This window comes from Nerophis ophidion, linkage group LG06 (assembly GCF_033978795.1).
Source record: "Nerophis ophidion isolate RoL-2023_Sa linkage group LG06, RoL_Noph_v1.0, whole genome shotgun sequence".
Lineage (NCBI taxonomy): Eukaryota > Metazoa > Chordata > Actinopteri > Syngnathiformes > Syngnathidae > Nerophis > Nerophis ophidion.
The window spans coordinates 44,515,433-44,541,218 of record NC_084616.1 but is presented as its reverse complement, the minus strand read 5'-3'; the positions used below and the strand labels follow the sequence as shown (position 1 = coordinate 44,541,218).

The 25,786-nt window shown below is 41.1% G+C and overlaps 1 long non-coding RNA gene across 2 annotated transcripts; it reads right to left on the bottom strand.

Moving 5' to 3' along the window:
• Positions 1–1,230: 1,230 nt before the first annotated feature.
• Positions 1,231–24,958, bottom strand: LOC133554756 (uncharacterized). Of its 2 annotated transcripts, XR_009807199.1 has the most exons (4): positions 24,208–24,958; positions 20,446–20,717; positions 17,274–18,316; positions 1,231–1,787 (listed from the first exon to the last, which is right to left on the bottom strand). It is a non-coding gene; the product is annotated as an uncharacterized LOC133554756 (long non-coding RNA). The 2 variants fall into 2 exon arrangements; XR_009807198.1 differs by lacking the exon at positions 1,231–1,787 and having other exon boundaries at positions 17,029–18,316; positions 24,208–24,793.
• Positions 24,959–25,786: the final 828 nt, after the last annotated feature.

The window sequence follows — 25,786 nt, the reverse complement described above, 5'->3', positions numbered from 1 at the left end:
ATGTACTGTACTGTGCAATCTACTAATAAAAGTTTCAATCAATCAATGAATGGAAACAAACATTTCACTGTGATGTACTCTGCATGTGACAAATAAACTTGAACCTTGAACCCCACAGGAATAAATGCACTGCTCCTTTGTTTGAAAATGATTTTGTCTTATCCAAACAATTTGAATGCACTTACGTTGTTATTTTGTAATATTTTCAAAAAAGTCGTTAAGCTACTGAGGCACGGCAGGAAGTGGTTATGTTTGTGCGTGCGTGTTGTAAATGCACCGCATAACAGTCATCACTGATAAGAGACAAGAATTTGGCCGGGACTTCTCAACTACCTTGTTCATACATGTTTCCTTTACTAAAGCCTGGATGGTCGACCGCAAGTCCCCAGCGGAGCTTGTGAAGCTTGTACCTGCATCAAAACATGTCAAGGCTTGTATGTTCATGTTTAGGGTTCTTTTTGCAGTATCAATAATACAGTAGTTTTGAATTCACATGATTACCTAAAGTCATGCTCCATCCATAATGATTTTGGACCCAATTATTTAGGACAGGTCCTTTCAACTCATCTGTGCTTGTGATTGTGACCAACAGGCAGCACGCTGAATATCTCTTCTTTCCTGCTGCTGGAATTTGATTCATATGCTAATGGGTTAGATTCCCTTGGATTTCTCGCTCTTTTGCAATAGAACTTTTCCACAGAACTACCGCCGTCTTTCCTGCTGTCTGTGTTGATGTCTCCTGTGCTCCAGCTTTCTTTGTTGCTGAAGATCCTAACAATGCCCCCTGTAACTACACGCTTATTTTCTGTGATCGTGTGCTGTGATACCTTTGATTGGAGGCGCTGATAGAAATCTCTGGCCATTTAGGGGTTCTGGTGAATCATAAAATCCCCTTGCTTATATGAGATACCGTCTTAAAATGAACAGGCCAAGATAAAGCAACATTGTGTGAAAGGAGATTGTGTTGTTTTCGTTTTTGCTATGGATCCATGGTTTCTTTGGAAAATCCAAATACTGAAATTGGATTCTTTTCATCTCGTCTTGTGTACACGGGTGTAACTAAAAAAGAAAAAAGAATATAGTGCAAAATGTAATTAATGTCAGTAACATCCAATGTGAAACCAATATGAGATAATATAAACTAATTAGAATACAATAGAATACAATGGAATAGAATAGAATATACTTTATTGTCATTATATTTGCATATAACGAGATTAAAGACTCCAACTTAAGGTGCGGTAGTGGGAACAAATATGGGGTAAAATAAATAACACAAGAGGTAATAAAGGAAAAAAACTAACTGTGACAGTTGCTTGCTGTTGTGTGGGTTCCCAGGACCATCAAGGAAGGACAATTTGCTCTTGCAGGTTTGACTCTGGTTTATTTTTTAATAAACAAGCTTTAGTGTAGGTCGGATCGCTTTGCGGCTGCTCCTTTCCACTGATCGCTCACGGTCCACTCTTTCAGCCACCGTCGTCATCGTCTTCTTCTATGGCTCGCTCTCTGTCGCTCTTTGATCGCTCTTGCTCTTCATCTGCTCCTGCAGGCTCTCCAACTCCTTTCTCATCGATCTCTCCTCCTTCTCTCCTTTTATACATCATCAGGAGAAATGTTAATAGTTTCCTGGTGTGTGAGCCACGCACCTGAATTAGATTGCGGAGGCATCGCTCCCGGTACGCCCCGCCTCTCCGCTCCGCCGCATCCTCCGCCTCCTTGCCGCCATCTTGGGCAGGGCTGCAGCGTGCCCTGCCCCGCCGTCGGACCGTTGGCTCCGCCTCTCCACACTAACAATTGAAATAAACAGACTACTATCCAATAAAAATAATAAACAATCCTGTACAATATGCAAAACACTAAAGAAGTACAAAATACTGTACAGTATACATAACAAGACAAAAGTACCGAAGTAATGAATAATAGTCAGTGTCGGACGTATTGCACTCGAAGGGTAGTATTGCACAGTAGGATATTAGGGCAGGATATTGTATAGGGGTGAATTATTATTATTATAAGTTAGAGTTCAACATGGTGACAGCTCTGGGAAAGAAGCTGTCTCTGAGCCTGTTTGCTCTGGCTCTGATGCACCTGTAGCACCTGCCTGATGGTAGCAGGTCGAACAGGTGGAAGCCAGGGTGTGTGCTGTCTTTGGTGATGTTTTTTGCTTTCTTGAGGCAACATGAGTAGTGTAAATCCTTCAGGGAGGGCAGGGGACAGCCGATAATTTTTTGTGCAGACTTTACGACCCTCTGAATCGCCTGTTTGTCTGCTTCAGTGCAGCTGGCGTACCACGCTGTACGTCAGCAGTCTCTCGACAGCCGAACGATAGAAGGTCACCATCAGCTGTCTCTCCGGTCTGTTCTTCCTTAGCACCCTCAGGAAGTGGAGTCTCCGCTGGGCCTTCCGGATGACCGCAGTTGTATTTTGGGTCCAGGACAGGTCAGCAGATATGAGGGTGCCGAGTAACTTGAGGGAGTTGACTCTCTCCACCTCCTCGCCGTTGATGTAGAGGGGGACGGGGTCTGCAGTGTTTTTCTTGAAGTCAAAGATGAGTTCCTTGGTTTTTGTGGTGTTCTGTGCCAGATTATTCACTGAACACTACACTGATAGTTTCAGGACCTCATCTCGGTATGCCGACTCATCCCCCCCTATAATGGGACCCACCACCGTTGTGTCATCGGCAAACTTAATTATGGTGTTCTCCGAGTGGGCTGGACTATAGTCATGGGTGTAGAGGGAACACAGCAAAGGGCTCAGCACGCAGCCCTGTGGAGAGCCGATGCTGAGTGTGCGGGGGGAGGAGAGATGGGGGCCAAGTTTTACTGCCTGAGGTCGGTTGGTCAGGAAGTCCTTAATCCAAAGACAGGTGGATGAGGGGAGGCCTAAATCCAGCAGTTTGGTGACCAGGATGTCTGGAATGATGGTATTGGAAGCGGAGTATTGTCAATGAAAAGCGTCCTAAAATAGCTCCCCCGGTGGTCCAGGTGGCTCAGTGCAGAGTGGAAAGCCATGGTTATGACGTCATCCGTGGATCTGTTTGCCCGGTAGGCAAACTGCTGTGGGTCTAGGGAGGGGTGGGGCCGGACTTGGATGTGGTGGAGGACCAGCCTCTCGAAGCAATTCATGATGACAGGTGTGAGTGCTACTGGGCGATAGTCATTGAGGTTATTTGTGGCAGCTTTCTTGGGTACCGGGATAATTGTGGCAGATTTAAGGCAGGGTGGGATGAGTGCTTGTGCCAAGGAGAGGTTGAAGAGGACGGTGATAATGTAGGAGAGCTGGTCAGCACATGCTTTGAGCACCTTCCCGGGTACACTGTCTGGACCAGTCGCCTTCCTGGGGTTCACTGCCTTGAGCACCCGCCTGACCTTGTGCTCCTCAAGAGTGAGTGTGGGTGGTTAGGGGGGTTGGGAGGTCTGGGGCTGGTGTGGCTGTGACTGTTTGTGATGTCTCAAAGTGAGCAAAAAAGCAGTTCAGCTCCTCTGCTAGCGATGCATCCCAGTCCCCTGTTGCTGCGTCACAGTCTTTGTAGTTGGTGATGTGTATTCCCTGCCACATCTGCCGTGGGTTGTTGCTCAAGAGGTGGTCTTCGATCCTCTCTTTATACTCCATCTTGGCTTCCCTGAGTCCTCTCTTCAGGTCAGCACACGTGGCGCTGTATAGAGCACTGTCACCTGACCTTTAGGAGCATGCGGACCTGGCTTGTCATCCAGGGTTTCTGGTTTGAGTAAACCCGGATGTTGTTTTTCCACAGTGACATTGCTGATACAGTACTTTATGTAGGATAGTACGGACTGTGTGTGTGTGGGCAGGTATTGGTCTTTGAAAACATCCCATGCAGTGTGTGCAAAGCAGTTTTGTAGCTGGGGGACTGCATCCTCAGGCCAAGTTGTAACAGTAATTACATGTAAAGTGAGACACACCCAGTCTTTATTTGTTACAATTTTGATTATCGTCACATAGAGTTTTTGAAAAACAATTTTTTTCTGAGATTTCTAATTCAAAGTTTTCATAAGCTATAAGCCATCGTTGTAGAAATGATATCCAAAAATGATGTAAATATCTTGAATTGTATGTTATACTCGTATGTCATACATTAATTTCAACTTGTACCTATTTTATATAGCGACTATAGTACATTTTTAGTCTATTTTATACCTGCATTATCCTTTCTTATTTTATATTGCTACTATTGTACATTTTTAGTCTATTTTATACCTGCATTATCCTTTACTATTTTATATTGCTACTATTGTACATTTTTTGTCTATTTTATACCTGCATTATCCTTTCCAACCTTATCCTTTTTGTCCTTCGTAACTGAGCTACTGTGTGGAACAATTTCCCTTGTGGATCGATACAATTTGTCTAAGTCTAAGTCTAATTGCTGAAATAAACAAACCATTGATATCCACATTGTTTTGACCTTCCAAAATATTTAGCTGATTTTCATCAAATAAATCAGAAATAATCATTGTATCCTCTCTGAATGAAGTATTTTGAGTGAAAGAAAAACAATACAAATAAACAACATTTCTTGTGAGCAGAATAGACTACAATGTACCTCTGATGCTTACCAACATGCTTATTGTTGTTGTCAGCCGTATTTGTAGACTTTCAAGTGAAACGCCTTGAGGTCGGGTCATAGAATTTACTAGTGGGACACTTCCTACTTCTCATCCGTCTGGAATGCGGCAAGAGTGTCGAAGAAACAATGTACCTACTTGAAGGGTGAAGACCCTTGTAACTGTGGCATGTAAATAGCAGTGGAACTCAATCAAAATCTCTGCTTTCCTTCAGAGATAGCCAGATCAAACCTCAGACAAGACCTTGTGCTCTGGTCCTCCTCACTGCACATTGTGTACATAAAATAACTCATAGTTCTCTGGGAGGCTGCTGTGGAGGAGGCTTTTGAACGCAAAAGCCTTAAAACACCGAGCTGGCAGAATGGCTGGAAAGCCAAGGTCTGCCCAGTAGAAGTTGGCTGAAGAGGCTTTGTGGGCCAGACAACCATCAGGCTGCTTAAGGACATTGGCTTTGAGGCCAAAGCCTACAAAATACCATCAAAGCCCTCTCAGGGGCAGCAGAGGCAACCAGTCGGTGGCTGGGGGTGATGAGGAGAGACACCATCTGGAGCTCGAGTAAGACCGACAGCACATAATGGTTAAAAACAGAGGGGGGGCTCACCTGAGACGCCAGGTGTTGCCGATGAGCCCTCTGGAGGTGTCGTGGGCCTATCATTGAAACACCGCTTTAGGAGAGCGCCCACTTGATGACCCCAATGAAGGTCTCACCCATCCCCCTCCTCATCGCGTCCCTCATTTTGCAATCCCACCCAACCAGGTCCGACACCATTCCAGCACTGCAGCAGCTCCGATTGATGTAGCCTACTGTTACCACCCTACTCATGTTTTTTGGTTCATGGGATTGTTCCGTCTAATCCTAAAATTGAACTGAACTGTGTTAAGTGTTCAGTATTTCCAATTCATAACAATAATGGCGGAACATATGAGTAGCTGTGGTGGCTGTGTATACAGCAGAAGGGGGTTCATTTGGCCCCAGGAAAAATGTTAGACACAGGGTAGAGGCATTTTGTACCAGATTATAATGTTCTCGCTTATTTCCATCTGTTGTCCACACCTTAAATAACGCAACGTACAAAACACAGAAAGTCAGAAACTCATTTAATCAAAAAAGAAAAAGAGGAGTAAATGCTTACACCCCTGGTTTCCTGACCTCCATGTTTTGTTCCTTTGGAAAAAATCCGTAATATGTGTTATTGCTTCATAGAAGAACACTGATTGTCTAAAAAACAATTACTGTGGTACCTCAACTTGAGAGTATTTTCACATATGGTCTCCCTTCTTTAAATGTTGAACCGAATTTGAGTTACGACCCGGCCACATCACACAAGCCATAGCAACCCTTTGCAGCAGGCAGCCATGAATGTCCAAACAGCAGACATTTATCCATGAAAATATTGAGAAGCTGCCAGTGCTGTGTTTGACCTGTTTCAGTCAGTCTCCTGAGTCAACAAACTGGACAATGGAGAGTTACCTTTTACCTGACACATGAAACAAGACATATCGGGGGGGTTTACTATCGACTGTAGCCGCCAGGCAGCAGTAGAGTGTCGAATATCTTAAAATGTGTTTTGTGGCAATTTCAACTTTGACCAGAGCGTCAGTTACGGTGACCCTTTCCATTATTTTGGAGGGACTGCATTGTAAAATGAGTAACCCCCACTCTTCTTCAGGAATGGGGCCATATAAATCCCTTCCCTAACAGCTACCGTGTCTCACACAGTCACATTATTTAGCAAAATCTTCATTCACTATGGGTGGAATGATATGTAGCCTATTTTGAATCTGATTTATCGAGTCCCCACAAGGTACACATTGAGTGAGGGACAGAAAGTGTAACTGTACATAGGCATTTGACCACACCATGAACAAATACAGTGCAGGCCAGCCTATGGCTCGCCGATAGCGGGAGACATAGCTAGCAAAGCCAAAGCTTGAAAACCATCAATCTGTTTTCTTAAGCTTACCCAAAGTCAGAGAAGCCGAGACTTTCTTCTCCCCAGTTCCGCCCTGGGTATCTCGAGGGGTTCCCAGACCAACAGGGAGACAGTCTCCCCAACGAATCCTGGGTCTTCCCCATGGCCCCCTACCGGTCAGACATGCCCTGAACAGCTCATGTGGCTCCTCTCGATGTGAAGGAGCAGCGGCTTTACTTTGAGCTCCTCCCGAATAACAGAACTTCTCACCCTATCTCTAAGGTAGAGCCCCATCACCCGAAACTAATTTAGGCTGCTTGTACCCATGATCTTGTCCTTTCAGTCATAACCCAAGGCTCATGACCATAGGTGAGGATGGGAACATAGAGCGACCGGTAAATTGGGAGGTTTGGCTTCCGGCTCAGCTCCTTCTTCACCAAAAACGGATCAATCTCACGATTCACTTTTCCCCCACTCCTGAACATAACTGTGAGGCACTTGAACTCCTCCACTTGGGGCAGGATCTCCTCCCCGACCCGGAGAAGGCACTCCAACCTTTTTCCGGGCGAGAACAATGGACTGGGACTTGGCTGCGTAATAAGTTCCATCATTAGTGTCCTGTTTGGAAACCCTTCATTTCCTTGGTGAAATCGGACAGACATAAGTGGATATGACGAAAAAAGCAGCCTCCAGGAATTGTTCAATAGAGATAGAACACCTCAACTTATGAGCTTTATGTTCCACAACATCATATACACTCACATTAGCCCTGCCCATTGAAATTAAGTTAAAAACATTGAATGTGTGCTTAGCCTTCCTAACACACCACCATTGTAACATGTGGCATGTCTTTCAAAATGAAAAAATGACTTTTAGATAACAAAAATTATTTGGAAAAACATTGCAACAAAATATATTACTGTCGGAAGTGTTAGTTGTACTTTATTCTGCATTGGTTTTCATTTCTTCTTGTGCTCTCATTGTAGCAATCTCCTCTTTGACGTCATTTCCTGTTAACCATGTCCTCTCCCCTAGTTTCGACTAGTTAACGGTTATTGCGACCAGGACTGGGAGACCAAAATGTAAGTTCATGGCTGAAATAGCACTGCCATTCATGCCCTAAATGTAGCCATACTTGCTTTTTTGTTTTGCATCAATGTTTCTGCAATCAGCTGTAATTCCATACTCAACCTTTGTTTGCGCTATGTTGATGTTCTGTCTTTCACACATGTACACACCAAACTTATTTCAATGAGTGAACTGACTGAAAAGTCTCTCTGTGCTCTTCTCTATGACCAGTTTTATAAGATAATGTAATAATACTGTTCAGCAATAAACCTTGGGAAGAAGACTTTTGCAGGTGTCTCCCATGGGCTTTGTCTCCATTGTGAAACGAAAGGAACTAGGAAATTGTTGTTTATATTGAAAAAGGCGTCTTTGAGTGACGAACCAGAAGTCAGACTCGACTGCAATCTGTGTCTTTATACCAAAGGTAACTCTCCATCATCCAGTTTGTTGAGTCAGGAGACTGACCGAAACACTTCTCAATATTTTCATGGATAAATGTCCGTCGTTTGGCTGTTCATGGCGGCATGCTGCAGAGGGTTGCTACGGCTTGTGTAATATGGCTCAAATTATGTTCACAACTTAAAGCACAGAGACTATTTGTAAAAATACTTGCAAGTTGAGGGACCACTTTAATGTGTACTTTATTGAAGTGACTCAATGTAATTATTGAAGTCGGACAATGAAGGCCGAGGTGGAAAATCGCACGGCCCATCACTGATGTGCATATATATACTCATTTGTATACTCTAGCCTGTAAATAGACCCCTTGTTTAGACCAGTTGATCTGCCGTTTCTTTTCTTTTTTCCTCTGTTCCCCTCTCCTTTGTGGAGCGGATCCGGTCCAGTGGCCATGGATGAACTGGCTGTCCAGAGTCGGGACCCAGGATGGACCGCTCGTCCAGAGTCAGGACCCAGGATGGACCGATCGCCTGTGTATCGCTACTGATCCGCCTCCGCTTGGGATGGTTTCCTGCTGTCTCCACTTCTATATTGGATCCACTTTGGACTGGACTCTCACGGTTATGTTAGATCCAGAAAAACAGCCCCAAAGCATGATGTTTCCACCCCCATGCTTCACAGTAGGTGTGGTGTTCTTGGGATGCAACTCAGTATTCTTCTTCCTCCAAACACGACAAGTTGAGTTTATACCAAAATGGATACATGGATGATACAGCAGAGGATTGGGAGAATGTCATGTGGTCAGATGAAACCAAAATATAACTTTTTGGTATAAACTCAACTCGTCGTGTTTGGAGGAAGAAGAATACTGAGTTTCATCCCAAGAACACCACACCTACTGTGATGCATGGGGGTGGAAACATCATGCATTGGGGCATTTTTTCTGCTAAGGGGACAGGACGATTGATCCGTGTTAAGGAAAGAATGAATGGGGCCATGTATCGTGAGATTTTGAGCCAAAACCTCCTTCCATAAGTGAGAGCTTTGGATGGTTGACCAAATACTTATTTTCCACCATAATTTACAAATACGTTCTTTAAAATTCCTACAATGTGAATTCCTGGGTTTTTTTTTTTTTTTACATTCTGTCTCTCACAGTTGAAGTGTACCTATGATGAAAATTACAGACCTCTGTCATCATTTTAAGTGGGATAACTTTCACAATCGGTGGCTGACAAAATACTTTTTTCCCCACTGTACATGCCGAAATGTTAGCGTTTCGTTACACCATGAAAAGGGGGGGGGGGGGGGGGGGATTCGCCTATCGCTAACAATCTTTAGATTCACAATTGTTTATTGTCATATGCACAGTTACACAGACAGTTTGCCGTCCAATGAAAAACTTACTTTGCTAGTCCACCCTTCAACAAGTCACAAGGTACGTAGTTAAAATAAAAAAATAAAAATAAAAATGTTATATACAAGGCACAGTGAGTGACACAACATTATTGCACATTGTGATTTACAGTTAACGGTATAAATATGGCGGTGACATTGGGTCACATCAGCAGTTAAAAGTGTCTTTAGTGGTCAAAGGTGAAACGTGTCTACAGTGATGGTTCACAGTTCGGGGGTGGTCATGGTAGCTGTCTTTTGTTCAAAAGATACAAGTAAAAAAGGGGGGGAATTGCTAAGGGTACTAGAATTCACAAGTTAGCCTTCACAAGCCTGATGGCCTGTGGGTAGAAACTGTTTGTCAGTCTCGTAGTGCTGGCTTTCAGGCTCCTGTATTTAGGTAAGTCAAACACACATTTTTCTTTTTATTATGCATTCTAAAGAATATATGAAACACGTCTGCATATCCATAGGTAATATAGTAACAGGCACATTCATATAATCTAATATTTACGAATTTTGTTCATTTTAAGTATATGGCAGCACATTCATTTCACAAACACATCAGAACGTAAGCTTTTTTTTAAAAGAATATAAATAAATACATGGTAAATGGGTTGTACTTGTATAGCGCTTTTCTACCTTCAAGGTACTCAAAGCGCTTTGACACTACTTCCACATTCACCCATTCACACACACATTCACACACTGATGGAGGGAGCTGCCATGCAAGGCGCTAACCAGCACCCATCAGGAGCAAGGGTGAAGTGTCTTGCTCAGGACACAACGGACGTGACGAGGTTGATACTAGGTGGGGATTGAACCAGGGACCCTCGGGTTGCGCACAGCCACTCTTCCACTGCGCCACGCCGTCCCTATATCACTAATTACTATTTACTGCAGACTTCATGAGAGCCAACAAACATAATAAAACATCACTTACTGTGCAATGTCTGCCCCTCACTGGGATGCAGACTGATGGAATGTTGAAAAATTCCCGTTTACATGAAGAATGACTCATGATCCTTGCAAAGAAAAAAAGGGGATGGAACCAAGCTGGTTTAAATGTAACTTAGATATTTGGTTTCACTATGTAAAGCGCTTTGAGTCACCAAAGAAAAGCGCTATACAGGTGCTGTTCATATTATAGAATATCATGAAAAAGTTGATTTATTTTAGTAATTATATTCAGAATGTGAAACTTACATATTATATCAATTCATTACACACATAGTGATGTATTTGAAATGTTTATTTCTTTAAATTTTGATGATTAGTACTGACAATTACTGAAAATCCCAAATTCAGTATCTCAGAAAATTAGAATATTAGTTACGACTAGTACCAAAATTTTTTTTAGAAATGTGGGCCAACTGAAAAGTATGAACATGGAAAGTTTCAGCATGTTAGGCAATCAATACTTAGTTGCAGCTCCTTTTGCCTGAATTGCTGCAGCAATACGGCGTGGCATGTAGTCGACCAGTCTGTTGCACTTCTCAGGTGTTATGAGAGCCCAGGTTGCTTTAATAGTGGCCTTCAGCTCTTCAGCATTGTTGGGTCTGGCATCTCGCATCTTCCGCTTCACAATACCCCATAGGTTTTCTATGTGATTAAGTTCAGGTGAGTTTGCAGGCCAATCAAGAACAGGGATACCGTGGTCCTTAAACCAGGTACTGGCACTGTGTGCAGGTACCAAGTCATGTTGGAAAATGAAAGCTTCACCTCCATAAAATTGGTGCGCGGCAGGCAGCATAAAGTGTTCTAAAACTTCTTGGTAGACTGCTACATTGACCCTAAACCTCAGGAAACACAGTGGACCAACACCAGCAGATGACATGGCACCCCAGACCATTACCGATTGTGGAAATTTGACACTGGACTTCAGGCAACGTGGATTCTGTTCCTCTCCTGTCTTCCTCCAGACTCTGGGACCTTGATTTCCAAAGGAGATACAACATTTACTTTCATCTGAAAACATAACTTTGGACCACTCAGCAGCAGTCCAGTCCTTTTTGTCTTGAGCCCAGGCGAGACGCTTTTGACGTTGTCTCTTATTCAAGAGTGGCTTTACACAAGGAATGTGACAGCTGAAGCCCCTATCTTGCATACGTCTGTGCGTGGTGGTTCTTGAAGCACTGACTCCAGCTGCAGTCCACTCTATGTGGATCTCCCCCACATTTTTTAATCGGTTTTGTTTGACAATCCTCTCCAGGACGCGGTTATCCCTCTTGCTTGTACACTTTTTTCTACCACATCTTTGTCTTCCCTTCGCCTCTCCATTAATGTGCTTGGACACAGAGCTCTGGGAACATCCTACCTCTTTGGCAATGACCTTTTGTTTCTTGCCCTCCTTCTTTAAAGTATCAATGGTCATCTTTTGGACAGTTGTCAAGTCAGCAGTCTTCCCCATGATTGTGTGCCATACAGAATCAAAACGAGAGACCATTTAAAGGCTTTTCCAGGTGTTTTGAGTTAGTTAGCTAATTAGAGTGTGGCACCAGGTGTCTTCAATATCTGACCTTTTCACCATATTCTAATTTTCTGAGATGTTGAATTTAGGGTTTTCATTGGTTGTCAGCTATAATCATCTCCTTTTTGGCAAAAAACACTTGAAATGTCTCAGTCTGTTTGAAATGAATGTATACATTCTACAAGTTTGACTTTCTAAATGGAATTAATGAAATAAATCAACTTTTTTATGAAATTCTAATAATATGGCCAGCACCTGTAAAAATAGAATTCATTTCACACTTCACTAAGCGTCTTTTTGTGTGGTTCTTGCCATTTCCGGGTATAAATTGTTGGACTTGTCATGTTTTGTGGTCACGTTCTGTTTGGTTTTGAACTCATTGTGGACTTTTGTTTGTTTTGTCAATATGACAACTCATTAGTTTCACCTGTTATGTATTCACAACTCACGCACCTGATTTGTTTGGACTCACGCACCTGTCAATCACTGCACCACCATTCAAGCCTGTAGTTGCCAGGCAGTCAGCCTGGCGACATCACCCTCTACACACCCTTGATACCCGATTGATTACGCAATCAATGCCATTGCTCTGTTGTTTTTGATTTCTTCAGGCCACAGTGTTTCGTTTTTATTGCCACAGTTTAGTGAGTTTTTTTTAGTTCATGTTTCATGTCCTAAGTTGTTTTTGCTTCCGCCTTGTGCGCGCCTTTGGTTTGGTACTTTTTGAGTGAATAATTAAAAGATGTCAGTACCTTCACGCTATGTCCGGTCCAGTCGATTTGCACCAGGGGAAAACAAACCACACTATAGCCCACACCTATTCATAGGCATGGATTATGGTGGGTTTGCAAACCACACTATAGCCCACACCTATACATAGGCATGGATTATGGTGGGTTTGCATAGGAGTATACTATCAAGGTGAGAGGCATTATTTATGATGTAGAATAAACTTTTACGCGCTCCGAGGTCAGAGAGCAACTTACCAGCTAATGACGTCAATATAGCAGCACAAGCTACTTACTCAACTGTCTGTGATCATGGCGTTGCTAAAAATACTTAGTCTGCGTCAGTGCTTGTAATGACAATATCACAAATATCTGGTCAATATTCAAGTCACGAGAATATTGTTGAAATTTTTGGATGGTTATAGAGGGCCATATGGGCAGAATAAAGGGCCTGTAAGTAGACTTCATTTATGATTATTTATGAGTTAGAATGCATTAAAAAAATACATCTCTCTTTTTGTCCGTCGTAATGATTGTGAACGATAGGCAAAATTCCAAAAGAAGTGGAGTTTTCAATAAGGCAATGTTGTTATGTCAAACACAAATGCAACAGCGTGAAACTATTAGGCCTAATTCTATAAAAGCACTTGTTGATTTTTTCCTCAAGCCAAGCCATTAAGTAAGTGACCTTCACTGTCTGGACATTCTAGCCCAAAAATAACTGCAGAAAGCAGATGCCAAATAGGTAAAAATGTCTTTGGGAGTTGCCAACAGTTGTGGTTCCCATGGGGACAGCTGGAGGAATCAAGGTGGAAACAGTATTAAGACGCTCCGTAGTATAAGTCGCACCTGCCGAAAATGCATAATAAAGAAGGAAAAAAACCTATATAAGTCGCAGTTGGGGAAATTTATTTGATAAAACCCAACACCAAGAATAGACATTTGAAAGGCAATTTAAAATAAATAAAGAATAGTGAACAACTGGCTGAATAAGTGTACCTTATATGACACATAAATGACCAACTGTGAAGGTGCCTGGTATGTTAACGTAACATATTATGGTAAGAGTCATTCTAATAACTATAACATATAGAACATGCGACCCTGCGATGAGGTGGCGACTTTTCCAGGGTGTACACTGCCTTCCGCCCGATTGTAGCTGAGATAGGCACCAGCGCCCCCCGTGACTCCAAAGGGGAATAAGCGGTAGAAAATGGATGGATATAGAACATGCGAAACGTTTACCAAACAATCTGTCACTCCTCATCGCTAAATCCCATGAAATCTTATACGTCTAGTCTCTTACACGAATTAACGAAATAATGTTATTTGATATTTTACGGTACTGTGTTAATAATTTCACACATAAATCACTCCTGAGTATAAGACACAACCCTGGCCAAACTTTGAAAAAAACTGTGACTTATAGTCCGAAAAATACGGTATATGTGATTGATTTGTGCTTTTTGTAATTATTATAACACAGGTTTTGTCTGGCAACACACGTGAAATATAGAAACTTAAAGGGGAACATTATCACCAGACCTATGCAAGCGTCAATATATACCTTGATGGTGCAGAAAAAAGACCATATATTTTTTTAACAGATTTCCGAACTCTAAATGGGTGAATTTTGGCGAATTAAACGCCTTTCTGTTTAGCCCTCTTGAAGCAATGATGTCAGTACGTGACGTTGCCTAGGTAAGAAAGCCGCCATTTTCATTTTCTCAAACACATTACAAACACAGAGTCTCAGCTCTGTTATTTTCCGTTTTTTCGACTGTTTTCCCGTACCTTGGAGACATCATGCTTCGTCGGTGTGTTGTCGGAGGGTGTAACAACACTAACAGGGAGAGATTCAAGTTGCACCACTGGCCCGAAGATGCGAAAGTGGCAAGAAATCTTCCGCCAGACCCCATCGAATGTGCCGGAGTGTCTGCACATTTTACCGGAGATGCTAAGACAGACATGGCACAGAGATGTATGGATAACCTGCAGATCCATTTGCAATGATGAAGTCAACGAAATCACAAAGGTGAGTTTTGTTGATGTTGTTGACTTATGTGCTAATCAGACATATTTGGTCGCGGCGTGACTGCCAGCTAATCGATGCTAACATGCTATTTAGGCAACATTTGAAACTATATTGCGTTTCCTTCCACCCACATTTAATGCGAAAAAAACACTTACCAATCGACGGATTTAAGTTGCTCCAGTGTCACAAGATGTGAAAGTCCTGATCGTTTGGTCCGCACATTTTACCGGCGATGCTAACGCAGCTATTCGGCCATGCTATGGCTATTAAGAGCATCAATAGCTATTCGCTCAATAACTTCAGTTTCTTCTTCAATACTTTCATACTCCAACCATCCGTTTCAATACATGCGTAATTGGTTGAATTGCTTAAGCCGCTGCAATCCGAGTCTGAATCCGAGCTAATGTCGCTATATCTTGCTGTGCTATTCGCCATTGTTTTTTTACATTGGCAGCACTGTATGACGTCACAGGGAAATGAACAGTGGCTTCGAGAGAGCAAAAATCCGGCTTGTTTTAGGGATATTACGGGACCGGTAGAATTTTGAAAAAAACTTCAAAAAATACAACAAGCCACTGGGAACTGATTTTTATTGTTTTCAACCCTTTTGAAATTGTGATAATGTTCCCCTTTAACAGTTTTAACTCCAATCGGAAAAAGCAAGATGTGTCGTCAGTCAGCCCATCACCACCAATAAGTTTGGTATCACTTATGAAGGAATTATTTATCAGAATGACACAATGTGTGTCTGTTTTAGACACGCAAAACGGGATAAAACATGTCAACTGTTTAGATCTGGGCCATCGCGATGGCTAGGCCCTGCAGCCAGGCACTGGGATCACTATGTTCCCACATCAAAACCCAAAAAACAGTGAGGAATCCCCAAAAACACTTTTTGATGGACCCGTTCAATTGGACTGGAACAATCACGTTCATTCACAGGGCTCCAAAAATGCAAATGAAGTCGAGGCCTTGACACCAGCACAGGGCTACTGTTGTTAGTGCTCTATGTTGTGCAGGATGTAAGTCCTATTGAGAGATGTGAGGTACAGCTCCTCGCCTGTAATTTAGACCTACCTGAGTGTCAAGCACCGTTGGACTGGAGCCATAACATTAATTAACAGGGTTAAAACAAGCTGAGCTCATCATCTTACTGAAGCAGCACATGAAATGCTTCTGCAGGATTTAAATAGGTCCTAATGCTATTTTTCGTCACATTATTATTCTCTAATAAAATACTGTACTATATATTCAATGATAAATGTGACTCAAAAATGTAGTCTTTTGTAATCTTTCACAACATCATACTGCACCATTGTATTATATATGTATATATATTTTTTGCACATTTTGAATCCATAGCATAGTGTTAATAGTGGAATCTCAAATGTCTAATGCCTAACAGCATATATTGAGCGTAGAGACCCACAATCTGTGGGGGCTTTGAGGGAAGAAGCGAATGTAAAATGTAAATTAATGATTTGACATTTTAACGCAAACATACTCAAAGCCCCTTCATGCTCCATCACCTATAAGAATATATTGTGAAATTTCCCAAGACATTTTCATTGTCTCACGTGGCATTTAGCGTTAGTTCTGACCTTGTAAATAGATGTAATTAAATCGAATCCTAGTCTGGAATGTTTCAGGGAGAAATGCAAATGTATCTTTTATTAACATGGGCGGTATAGCTCGGTCGGTTGAGTGGCTGTGCCAGCAACTTGAGGGTTCCAGGTTAGATCCCCGCTTCTGCCAACCTGGTCACTGCAGTTGTGTCCTTGGGCAAGACACTTTACCCACCTGCTCCCAGTGCCACTCACACTGGTTTAAATGTAACTTAGATATTGGGTTTCACTATGTAAAGCGCTTTGAGTCACTAGAGAAAAGTGCCATATAAATATAATTCACTTCACTTCACTAACACCAAATGTATTTTACACTAAAATATATTTTTTGGGTACCATGAATCTTTTTAATATGAAACATCCATCTAATTATAATCAAGTTTGAATGAAATAGTATAAAACATTTTTCATAAAAAAGTGTGAACAAAATTTGTTATGGAGGGCACGTCAAAATAAAACTCTGCTTCGCGTCCCAATTTGGACATGTTCCCCAATCGAATTCCTGCACCCCCTGCGTCTCCACATGAGTGTGACCGGGTGACTTTTAAAGAACGTAGAAACAAAATTGCACTGTTATAGCGATTGCAATCATCAAATAACACTATATTTTTTGTATTTTGTCACTTTAGTTTATTAGGTTATGGATTCATGTGAAGATGGGAGCTCTTTCAAACAGCAACAAAAACATAACCCTATAAATCATACATTTGATCATTTCTGTGGCGGGCCGTGCGTTTCTCACCTTGGCCTTTAGTGATAATTACCTCTCAAAATACCATTATTGATGTCAAAACATAGATAGAATAGAATAGAATAGAAAGTACTTTATTGATCCCTTGATCATGACCATTGCTGGAGAAATACTATACAGAAACAAATTTACGCCTTACTGTACATTGAAGCACATCAACAGTTTACAAAACAGGTTATTTTCTGGCGCGTTTAAAAATCAATTAAAATGCATCAGCAATTAAAACACATCTTTTGTGGTACTTTCAAAATGAGAAATTCAAAAAACATATTTAAAGTGAACAAACAAAATATTTGAACTCACAATTTATAGGACCTATTCGATGCCGTATAAGCCAGCGGTACCCCTTGTAGTCGGCTTATTCGAGTGGAAAGGGCGCCAGAAAAGTTGAGGTAGCTTCCGGGGTTGGCTGACATCATCTCAGAAGATGTAGTTTCTCTTTAAATATCTTTCTTGAAAATGGCCTTGCAAATATATATCTGCCACCTAATCAACGTTTTGTTCTCCTTCGCTGCTATCCCAGTCTGGCTACGGCGCAACACTTCCTGCTTCCTGCTAAAAATAAACTTGTGAATGGATACTCACTTGGGAATGACAGCTGAGTATCCGATCACAGTCTCGTATCATCAGGCTACTTAGATAGGCTCCTGTCAAAAACATGTGATCTGATTGGCTTTTGCAATTGTCTTTCAACTTTATGTGTTCTCAAATTCATCCGCTAACGGTCCCGGTGAGTATCCAATCACAGGACGCATAAATGTCACGTTCAACGTGAAACCATCTAGAAAGCCTTACTGAACACAACTCGTGATCTGATTGGCTATCGTAATTGTCTATCAACTCTATATACCCGTTCACTGACAGTGCACGGACACCCGCATTGTTGATTCTGAAGGCCTCTGGCAGATTTGGTACAGCATGGCAACGTAAGCTAGCTGAATTCTGATTGGATACAAACTAAAATTAAAAACAACAGCACTGGAAGGAGCATAATATTACATAAGGAAGATATGAATACTTTTAATATTTAGGGAGTGTCAAGTAAAAATGACTTTCATCTTTAATTATCATTGTGGAGGTTTCCTGCGTCTCGCCCGGCTTCTTCTGACCACAGTATCACATAGCTCAGGATACAGGTTTGACACAGTATTTAATACATCTTTTACTTTACACAATTGTCCGTCTGTCCAGCTTCTCAGGTTTTACACAGTCTTTAGCACATCTTTTACTTTACACAATTGTCCGTCCGTCCAGCTTTTCAGCTGTCTCTTGTTCGTCTCTGTGCGTCTGTCCTGCCTCCTCCTGCGTCCTCATGCCTCTCTCTCGCTTCATGGTCTCCAGCGCTGCTAATAAAGGGAACAGGTGATTAGATAACTCGTTCAGCTGAGGTATCCACTCACCTGTTGGCTGCTTCATGGCCGGCCCATGCACTCACCCCGCCCGCAGGGGACGCGTGGAACACGCCCCTCTCCACAATCATGATTTTTGGGTATGTTAGGCCAGCAGAGAAGGCCTTGCTGGCCCTGATGGCACACCACTGTACTTGAAGGGTTCCTGGTACAGATCCTAGTCGTCCTAGTCACTGCTGTTGTGTCCCTGGACAAGACACCTAGCTCCCAGTGTCACTCGTACTGGTTTATAATAGAATGTGAATGACTTTCCGGTGGTGGTAGGAGAGGCTGTTGGCGCAAATTGGCAGCCATGTTCCTACAATTTACCCTTGGGAAGCCATGGCTTCAAATTTACTACTGATTACAGTTTTTTCCATATTCTTACACACAATTTTACCACCGGTGTGTCTTTTTCAAAATGATTTACACACTTTTCCAAACACAAAATAAAATGTTCGTAATTCCAAAATTATTTGCAAAGTGACACACTTGGTTCAAAACATTTAGGCCCATTCATCCAAATAAAGCACACATTTTTAAAAATGCAATCCTACTGTACTCTCACTCACACAGACTTCAAATGATAAGATACTATTGGAGTGAATTACCCAGAACAGTGATAAATACAAAACAAATCTGTAAAAAACCCTATTTTACTATAAAAAAATTATATGTTTGGAGCATTTTGCCTCACCTATTTAGCATAAATGGTAAATGGTTGTACTTGTATAGCGCTTTTCTACCTCTTTTTAAGGAGCCCAAAGCGCTTTGACAGTTTTTCCACATTCACTCATTCACACACTAATGGCGGGAGATGCCATGCAAGGCGCTAACCAGGACCCATCAGGGGCAAGGGTGAAGTGTCTTGCCCAAGGACACAACGTATGTGACTAGGATGGTAGAAGGTGGGGATTGAACCAGTAACCCTCAGATGCTGGTACAGCCACTCACCCAACTTTGCCACGCCGTCCCCAGCATATGTGATTAATGATTACTTTAACTTAACAAAATATATTGGCTAATCCATAGCAATCGTTAGTTTATTTTGAAGTGGGCCTATACGTAAGGACCTAAATAGAAAGTAAAAATATCCTGTTATGTTTTCAAGAAGTGCTCAACAATGATGCTACAAACTGCAAATATGTACAGTGGGGCAAAAAAGTATTTAGTCAGCCACCGATTGTGGAAGTTCTCCCACTTAAAATGATGACAGAGGTCTGTAATTTTCATCATAGGTACACTTCAACTGTGAGACACAGAATGTGAAAAAAATTCCAGGAATTAACATTGTAGGAATTTTAAAGAACTTATTTGTAAATTATGGTGGAAAATAAGTATTTGGTCAACCATTCAAAGCTCTCACTGATGGAAAGAGGTTTTGGCTCAAAATCTCACGATACATGGCCCCATTCACTCTTTCCTTAACACGGATCAATCGTCCTGTCCCCTTGGCAGAAAAACAGCCCCAAAGCATGATGTTTCCACCCCCATGCTTCACAGTAGGTGTGGTGTTCTTGGGATGCAACTCAGTATTCTTCTCTCTCCAAACACGACGAGTTGAGTTTATACCAAAATGGATACATGGATGATACAGCAGAGGATTGGGAGAATGTCATGTGGTCAGATGAAACCAAAATATAACTTTTTGGTATAAACTCAACTCGTTTACAAATATATTTTTTTAAATGTCTACAGTTTGAATTCCTGGATCGGGCGGCCCGCGACCCCAAAAGGGAATAAGCGGTAGAAAATGGATGGATGGATGAATTCCTGGATTTTTTTTTTTTTACATTCTGTCTCTCACAGTTGAAGTGTACCTGTGACGAAAATTACAGACCTCTGTCATCATTTTAAGTGGGAGAACTTGCACAATCGGTGGCTGACTAAATACTTTTTGCCCCACTGTATTTTTACCAGTCAGGTAAAGTAACATATGACAGTAGTCAACAATGATATACAGTACAAATTAAAATATGAGACAAAATTAAAAGGTTTGAAAAAAAAATTGGGAGATAAAAATTACTAATGGAAAAAAACTGTATGGTTGTAGCACCCACTTGAGAGCTGTGTTTTCAATTGCTCACCTGTGTGTCTTTACACCTGGTGGATGTGATTATCCAGTGCCTCAGACTGGAAGAGAGTGGCGAGGACGGCGGAAAACATCCTCAGGACTCCTCTTCCTCCTATCCAGGCGATCGCAAAAATCCACTGCCTGACCAGTGCTCAGAAAATGTTTAGAGACTCCTTCCACCTCCACCAAGGACTGTTTTCACTGCTGGACTCTAGGACAAGGTTTCACAGCCTCCGTAGCAAAACCTCCAGGTTCTGTAACAGCTTCTTCCGTCAGGCCCTAAGACTATTAAACACATCATAATAATCCTCTCAATTCCTCCCAAAATGGATTAACTCCCTGGAATATAAAGACAATATAACATACCTCCATAAACGTGAATGCATATGCAAAAGTGCAATATATTTATCTGTACAGTAAATTATTTATTTATATCTGCACCTTATTGCTCTTTTATCCTGCACTACACCAAGCTAATGCAACACAATTTTGTTCTTGTCTGTACTGTAAAGTTCAAATTCGAAGGACAATAACTGGAAATCTAAGTCTAAGTCAAAGTTCAATTGTTTGGTCGTTGGCAAGTCAGCCCTTTGGATTGACTTCACAATCCTCATCGTTGTGAAAGGTGTAAAGATGTGTGTATCACAATCCGTATCACAATGCGTATATGTGTGCAAGATGGGAAAGGGTGCGTAAAGCATTTTGTGTAATATTTCGTGAAATCTGTGAAGCAGAGTCTATGCCTGATATCAGGCAAATCTGCACAGTGGTTTTGTTTACAGCAGTGGTCCCCAACCTTTTCGTATCCATGGACCGGTCAACGCTTAATAATTTGTCCCCCGGCCTGGGAGGTATTTGTGGTTGGTGCACTAATTGTAAGTGTATATTGTGTTTTTTATGTAGATTTATTAAATATATATATATATATATATATATATATATATATATATTTTTTTTTTTTTTTTAAATAAAAATGATTTAAAAATTATTTTGCGGCCCGGTACCAATCGGGCCACGGCCCACGGTGGTTGGGGACCACTGGTTTTACTGTGTGTAGACTTTTGTTAACTTTTTGAAAACGTAAACTTTACTGTGTAAGCAATTGGAAAACCTTTTTTTATAGTTTTGATTAGTTGAAACTTTTATTAGTAGATTGCACAGTACAGTATATATTCCGTACAATTGACCACTAAATGGTAACACCCCAATACATTTTTCAACTTGTTTCAGTCGGGGTCCACGTTAATCAATTCTTGTTCTACCTATAGCGCTTTGAGTGACTAAAAAAGATGCGATAAAAATCTAATCCACTGTTGATATTGTTATAATACAGATTATTATAGGTTGTCAAAGCAGATGCAACGTTTGAAGATAGATGTGAGAGTGGGTTCTGTGACTCATTGGCCATTTATTTCCTGGCATGTTGCAACAGCTGTTTCGAAACTCAATGATTCCCGCCTCTTCGGTCAGGTCGTTTATTATTTATTTCTAACTGCATCGATGACTAAGTAACAGAAGTAAATAATTGAATTTTAGTTGGAGGATTTAGACCAAAAAATATATTTCTTCCATCAGTATTCATTGTAGTGGAAAATAAGCCAAAGGATTTCTATACCTCATTAGGTCACGGCCTCATTTGTGTGTTTGGCTCGGACGCTTCATGAGACAAAAGCGAATGGATTTTTTTTCACCCCTTTATGTCTTTTTTTGGGTTTTTTTTTGCAGAAGAAAAGGTTGCAGGTGGAAGGTTTTGAAAAATCGTTTCCCATTGACAGGAAAATCCCTCCGCTGGTGTTTGTGCACCTCAGTCATGCACCCGTCATGTTGCCTCTGCTGTTTGAAATGCAGGGTGAGTCCTTCACAGCGTGTGCGCTACAAGTCCGGGCAGGTGAAGCCAGGCTTCGTTACTTTCTGTAATCCGAGCACTTTGGAGATGAATGTTAATTCCATGGGATCAGGAAAACAGCTGCTGTCTCTAAACAACACAAAGTGGCATTTAACACGACTCACCATTAGACGTGAATAAAAACATTTGCGATCTTTCTTTACCTCGCTTGAATGACTGTGAATTACTGGTTTTGTGTTATTGCAGAGCTGACCTTTTTTGTGGAATTATTCAAATGTGTTCTTGTCAGTGTTTGTTTGGGAAGTGTAGCAAAAAACAAACATAATATATGTGCGTTCACAGGGTGCAATCACACTTGGCCTGACTTTTTCAGGTAAAAAAAAAAATATATATATATATTGCGCTGCTATCACATTGCGCTCTTGAACATTATTTTTAGAAGCTTTTTGTAAAATCTAAAATGGAAAATATAGCAAATGATCAAATAACCCTGCGATGAGAGACTTGTCCAGGCTGTACCCCACCTTCCACCCGATTGTAGCTGAGATAGGCACAAGCGCCCCCCGTGACCCAAAAGGGAATAAGCGGTAGAAACATGGATGGATGTATGGATCAAATAACCAACGTATTCAGTAGGGATGCGATATATTTTTTTTCTCGAGCCGATATCGACCACTTCCTTCTTTTCAAGACTGATACTGATAATTTGTTTGTATATATTATATGTTTTGAGTATATATTGTTGTTTATTGAGTATGTCATAGTCAGCTCCACATCATACATGTAGTACATAATATACTGTACATACCTATCTCCAATGAACAGTCTTGGCAATATTATAATTTCACAAAAAATGAAATAAAATGTAAATAAGAAAACAAAATTAAATTAAACATATCTCAAAAGGGTAATGGAAGAAGTATAAACTTTATGAACCCCCACTACCTTTTCTTAAATACCGTATATTTCAGACTATAAATTGCAGTTTTTTCATAGTTTGGCTGGGGGTGCGACTTATACTCAAGAGCGACTTATGTGTGAAATTATTAACACATTACCGTAAAATATCAAATAATATTATTTAGCTCATTCATGTAAGAGACTAGACATATTAGATTTAATCGGATTTAGCGATTAGAAGTGACAGATTGTTTGATAAACTTATAGCATGTTCTATATGTTATAGTTATTTGAATGACTCTTACCATAATATGTTACATTAACATACCAGGCACCTTTTCAGTTGTTTTTTTATGCCTCATATAACGTACACTTTTTCAGCCTGTTGTTCAATATTCTTTATTCATTTTAAATTGCCTTTCAAATGTCTATTCTTGGTGTTGGGTTTTAGCAAATAAATTTCCCCCAAAAATGCGACTTATACGCCAGTGCGACTTATATATGTTTTTTTCCTTCTTTATTATGCATTTTCGGCAGGTGTGACTTATACTCTGGAGCGACTTATACACCGAAAAATATGGTTGTTACTTTACCCAATATGTCACGATCCGCTACACTGATCGTTTATTGTTTGCTTTTGTGTATTTTTTGATCACGTTTTGGACTCTGCCGATCCCAGTATTTGAGCACTTCCTTGTTTGTATTCGTCACCATAGCGACTTCAGTTGTTCCACCTGCACTGACGCCCGGCGCACACCTGTTTTTGATTACCGTTTCTAGATTTATACCTGCCTCCTCCCTTTGTTCTGCCTGAGTTCTTCACTTGCTTTTTGCAAACACTCACGTTCGATGATCTGGTCCGTTTTTGGCTGCTAAGTTCCGTCTTAGCTTCTGGGCGCTCGACGCGTGCCTTATTGGACTTTACCTCAGTGCTAGTGTTAGCCTAGCTCCCCGTGCATTGCACGCGCTTTCTTTTGTCTTTGCATCAGTGTTCTTTTATCATTTGTTATACATTAAATCAGCTCTTACCTGCTAACTTGCTTGTCTGGTCCCATGCATCTTGAGTTGACACCTCCGTGCATCTCAATGCGCTCCGAACGTGACATAATATCCAGTTTCCTCTGAACCACATTTTATCACATTCATCTGAATTCACATAACTCAATTTGCCCAGAACAATGTTCTTACAATTCTCAATATATCGTCATAAATAAGTCATATAAGTCATTTATACGCATATTCAAAATAAGGTGCAGTGGCTGTGGAACTCAAATTAAGGAGTGTCTCCTGTGGAATGCCCACCTGAGCGGGCGACTCGCACGGAGGATGGTTTTGGGGAAGGCGTCTTTATTGGCTGCCCGGGGCATGGTTGCTGGGGTGGCCAATGAAGTTTGATGTGTCAAAGCCAGGTGATTTTTTCTTTTCTCGCGAAGTATTTGCAGGGAATTTAGTTCACACAAAATGTCTTCCTCCGTAGGGTCAACATGACCAACGACATTTTTGTTTACACTGTAAGGCACGGTAAACTTATGGACAGTTTAAATTAGAACTTGCTACAACGGAGGACTGCTTGATTTGTTCACCCTACCCTACCTACACAACAGTATGAATAAGCTCGCCTCATTGGAAAGTTTTTTTTTTGTTTTTATAAATGGTTGATTTATATAGGCTAGTAGGGTAAAGTTTTGTACCTGACAAGTTAACATCACGTGACGTCTCCGATGAAGGCTGCAGAAGCAAAGTAGCCGTAACTTGTCAAGTACAAAACTTTACCTTACTAGTAGGCTAAATGAACCTCTTCAACATATTTTTGTTGTTGCTGTTGGTTATTGTGTTTCATACCGGTGGAGCAGAGCTTGGATCATGTCACAGTTGTGTTGGCCTTGACCTAAGAATGCAAAGATGACAGGCAAAGTGCAGGTAACAATATTTAATAAAACAACTAATGCAACAGGGAAATACACAAAAAGGCAAAATACATGCAGCAAGCATAGGGTATACCAGTGGTTCTCAAATGGGAGTACGCCAGGTATGCCAAGGGGTATGTGAGATTTTTTAAAAAACATTCTAAAAATAGCAGCACTTAAAAAATCCTTTATAAATACAAAGCCCGTTTCACTTTGAGTTGGGAAATTGTGGTGTAAATATAAACGGAATACAATGATTTGCAAATCATTTTTTACCTCATATTCAATTGAATGCACTACAAAGACAAGATATTTGATGTTCAAACTCATAAACATAATTTTTTTTTGCAAATAATAATTAACTTAGAATTTCATGGCTGCAACACGTGCCAAAGTAGTTGGTAAAGGACATGTTCACCACTGTGTTACATCACCTTTTCTTTTAACAACACTCAATAAACGTTTGGGAACTGAGGAAACTAATTGTTGAAGCTTTGAAAGTGGAATTCTTTCCCATTCTTGTTTTATGTAGAGCTTCAGTCGTTCAACAGTCCGGGGACTCCGCTGTCGTATTTTACGCTTCATAATGCGCCACACATTTTCGATGGGGGACAGGTCTGGACTGCAGGCGGGCCAGGAAAGTCCCCGCACTCTTTTACTACAAAACCACGCTGTTGTAACATGTGGCTTGGCATTGTCTT